The sequence below is a fragment of the Blastomyces gilchristii genome, assembly GCF_000003855.2.
Source record: "Blastomyces gilchristii SLH14081 genomic scaffold supercont1.38, whole genome shotgun sequence".
Taxonomy (NCBI): Eukaryota; Fungi; Ascomycota; class Eurotiomycetes; order Onygenales; family Ajellomycetaceae; genus Blastomyces; species Blastomyces gilchristii.
Window position 1 is genome coordinate 78,629 of NW_003101645.1, and position 4,965 is coordinate 83,593.

Below are 4,965 nucleotides of genomic sequence, written 5' to 3' on the forward strand. Positions count from 1 at the left end.
CTTGAAATACAGAAACTTGAAAAAGTAAGTAAATTCTGAAAAGCAGTGTCTGAGTGAGATGAATGAAGAAGTTCTGTTAATTCTTCATACTCAGGCTAGACAACTACAGAAAGTGATCAAGTTCAAACTTGGAATTTCAAACACAGTTCAAAAAACTTTGAAAATTTCTAATACAATCACTGACTCTTCAGTTTGCTCTTCTTTCTTTTCTACTTCTTCTTCTTATTCTTCTTTAAATCAGAAGAAAACATATGCTCAAGCAGCTGAATCTGCTATCTTTAAATCTGCTATCTCTAAATCTGCTATCTTAAAACCTGCTCAAAATTCTGAGAAAACTGAGAAGAATACTGCTCATACTTCTAGTGATAGAAGAGTGAAGAAAAAAATGTAAAAAGAGAAAAATCTTCAAATCTTCAGAAATAGAAGACTTATTCTCAAAGTCTCAAATCAGAACATATTGCAGAGAAATAAGCTAAACTCAAACCTCATTTTCAGAATTAGAAATGAAATCAATCAACAGTTCTTTTCTTAGTTAATGACTGATATTGAAGTTCAAAAACTAGTTATAGCTTTAATTGAGTTATTCTTCTTTAAAATCTATATCATTCTGACTACAATGCCTGAATTCAGTGCTGAATTCCTTATTCAGAATGAGAATCTCTGAAAATCAGCAGTAGAATCTTTGTTAAACACAATAATTCTATCTGAGAGAGATGAAAAGTGAGATAAATTCATTCTTTATGATATTTCAGTTGAAATTTTTGACTGTGAAGAAGAAATACTCTTCTCAAAAATGAATTAGAAGAATATAACTCTATTCAAAACTGAGAAAGAAGCCTTGTTTATAATTCGTTCTTTATGATATGTCAGTTGAATTTTTGACTGTGAAGAAGAAATCCTACGTCTCAAAAAATGAATTAGGAAGAATATACTCTTATTCATCTGAGAAAGAAGCCTGTATACTAAATTCAATTGAGTTCAGATAAAGCAGAAGAAATGTCTCTGTTCTAGTATATATAAAGACAATGAAATAGTCAAAGATCTCTGAAGTAAGAGTAGCAGATTGAAAATGAGAGTTCATGAATACAAAGACTCAAGAATGAATCTCAAAGCTCAAACACAGTGTTCAAACTGTCAAAGATATAAACACTTTATAATCTTCTATTTCAGAGACTTAAAATATACATTCTGTGTCAGAGATCACAAAACTAGTGAGCATAAATATAAAATATACTTAAAAAGAGATAAAATATATTAACACACTCTGCTTAAATGCTCTAATTACAAAGAAAAACATACATCTAGCTCAAAAGAATGTATATTTACTTCAAGAACTCAAAAGAACTGAAGAAAAGATGAAGCTCAGAGTAAACCTAGAACTGAAGAGAATAGTCAAGTCAGTAAACTCATAACTGTAAGCTTAAAAAGAAGAAACTCTCAACTGTCTAAGTCTTCAAACTTCAATTCTTCAGCTAAATGTAAACAGAATTTGAATTCTCAAACTTCTGTTAAGATTAGAGAATTGAGAAATAACTCTGATAATAAACTAAATATAATGTAAGCAGTTGAGATTTCTACTTTTCAGAACAGTTATAATCTACTATCTGATAATAGTGATTAGATTCTACTCTACTCTCTTTTAGTATGAATATACAATAAAAACAATAAAAAAAGTTTAAAAACTCTTTAAAAATTATATTTATTTAAAATAATGTGAATAGAAACTCAAATTGTATTTATTCTTGTCTTCAAATTACATTTGAATAAAAAGTTAATTTTATACTGCTTCAGAAGCTGAATTTTGATACTGAGCAAAAATATGTTATTTCTTATTCAAGCTACTACTGCTTTTTATCTCAAAAGTCTGAGATAAAGTCAAGAGTAGTAATCTATGAAAGAAAGAGATCAAGATATCAATTTAATCTAAGATTTAATATCATATCTGACTCTGATATTCTGATGAGTGATATTATAGATAAAGAAAATGAGTTTGATACTATACAGCTTATAAATATCTATAATGAAAAGTTATTGAAGAAATATAATAATATCTGAACAATTGATAGAGGATTTCTGAACATAACTTTATCAAGAAACTCTATAATTGTAGAAGACTTCAATGCACATCATCTCTGATGAAATTCAGAATGCAAGAGAGCAGTGAGAGCTGATAATCTGATTGAATGAATCTTTGAGTATTTAATAGATTTGATTAATAAGTCTGATCAATAAACATTCTTTAGAAAAGATATGAAACAGAAGTCTATTATAGATCTAATCTTCATATCATAAAATCTAATGAAAAGAAGACTTATAAACTGATTTATTGATTCAAATAAGACATCAGAATCAGATCATGATATTATTCAATTTGATATTGAACTGAGTGAAAAATAAATAAGTGAAAATCCTCTTCTCTCTAATCAGTATAACTTTGAAAAAGCTGATTGAAAAGCAGTTGAAGAAAGTATAAAACTGTTAAAATCTGAAAGATAGAATAAGCTATATTGAAATTCTGATCAAGATATTTCAAATGAAATACTTAAGAATAGAGTGAAGCTTATTACATCTATTATTCTAACAAGTGTTAGAGATAATATTTCAAAGAGAAAATCTTCTGAGTATTCAAAACCTTAATGAAATGAGAATATCTTATCTAAGAGAAAAGAATTAGCTACTGCTAGAAGAGATTGAAAGAATGATGTAATATCTGATTAAGAGTTCAAAACTGTCAGAAATGAATATTTTTCAGATATTAAAAGAGCTAAAACAGACTACTGGAATAAATTTCTTGAAGAAGCACAAGAGAAGAAAGTTTTTAAAGCTTTTAACTATACTAAAATAAGAAGTGTAGCAAAACTTTCAGTCTTAGAATATGAGTTTCAGAATGAATCATATACAGTAAACTCTTTTGAGAAAAAATGTCAAGCTTTCATGAGAATTCTCTTTCAGAACTCATCAGATTCAGATTCAGATTCAGAGAAAGAGAATATATCACTTCTTAACTATATCAATGAAAATGACTGAGAATGATCTGATTTTATACAAGATGAATTAGAGTCAGTTATCTTCTCAAGTTCTGTTAAAACTGCTACAGACTCTGATTCAATTAATCACTTGATTATTCAAAATACATATTCCTACTTAAAGAATGAATATTTTGAGCTCTTTTTCAATCTCTTGAAAAATGAATATCATTCTGAATGCTGGAGAGAAGTCACTGAAGTGATTCTTGCAAAACCTAATAAAAAAACTTCAATTTCTAAGTCATATAGAGTAATATCTCTATTGAACTGTCTAGAAAAGGTTTTAGAAAAGATAATAGCTACTTGACTATCTTTTATAAGCTCTATAGATGATTCTCTTTTATTCAGTGAACAAATGAGAGATAGAAAACAGTGTTCTGTAATTAACACTGTTCTCTCAGTTATTCATGATATTTAAATAGCAAAGTATGAGAGTCTGGTCTTAATTACAGTTTTTATTGATATAAAAGAAGTATTTGATCATGTTTCAAAGTCAAAGTTAATTCAGATATTGAAGATATTAAAACTGTCACTTTCTCTAATAAAATGAGTTAACTGTTTTATATCTAAAAGAAGTATATAACTCTTCTTTGATGAAATAAAATAAGACAAGACTGAGATAAAAATAGAAGTATCACAGAGATCTCTAATCTCACTCATTTTATTTACAATATACACTGTATATCTATTTAAAAATAGAAATATGAGAATAGTGCAATCTCTGAGTTATATAAATGATATTGATCTAGTCTACAGCTCAAAAACTATCAAAGAGAATTTGAAAGTAATTAAAGAAGCTGTAAAGAAAATCTTCATTAGAGCAGATATTAATTAAATTCAATTTGATATGAATAAAACTGAGTTAATTCACTTCTTTCTGAGATTCAATGAGAAAGAACTATCTCTAACTCTTTTAAATAGAGAGATTAAATCCAGTGTAAATATCAAATGATTAGAAGTATGATTAAACTTTAAGTTGAATTTTAAATATCACATTCAACAAAGAACTGTCAAGATAGAAAGACTATTGAATAATATAATCAGACTATTAAATACAGAGAGAGATCTATTCTTCCAGGCTATGAGATAGTTATATATAGCCTGTATTACATCAGTAGCTGATTATGAAGTTCAAGTTTGATGAAATAATTAAGAGAATTTCACTGAACTCTTTCAAAGTCTGTAAAACAGAGTCTTGAGAAGAATTCTGAGAGCATTCAAATTATCTCTTATTAAAGCAATGAAAATTGAAGCTTCAATTTCTCTTTCTACTATTAGATTTAAAAAGATCTGTATGAACTATACTCTGAGAGTTGTAAAGATGAGCTTAAATTATATAATCAGAGAAAGAGTCTCTTCTTCATTTTCATTAATTAACTCTGAAAATGAACTGGATTGAAATAGATTTCTTGATTAAAATAAAAATAATTCTTCAAAGAAAATGTCTTCTCAACTGTACAGACTATTCTCTCTGATTAAAAATCAATTTTCTTCTTTAAATGTTGAAAAAGTTGATCATGAGAAGTTATCTCTCTGAAGAGAAAAGCTTGAATCTCTTATAAACTTATAAATAAGTGAACTATCAAAAGAGAAAGAATATGAACAGTATTTGAAGAGAATTTCTATAATCAATATAAAAGACTCTATTCTGATTTATTCAGATGACTCAAAAAATGAGAACTTGAATAGATTAGATACAGACATTGCTTATACTGAAGATAATATCAATTTTATCTCAGATTTCTGAAATCTAGACTGTGAATCTGAAGTCTTTGATACTGAACTATTTATAATAGTGAAAGCTTCAAACTCATTGAAATAAATCTTATAAAAGAGGAAATTGTTTGAAAGAGATATGAATATTCTCTGATAGTTAAGCTACTTTAAAAAGACTTAGAAATAGTCAGATTTATAATAATTAAATGAATCTTGAACTGAT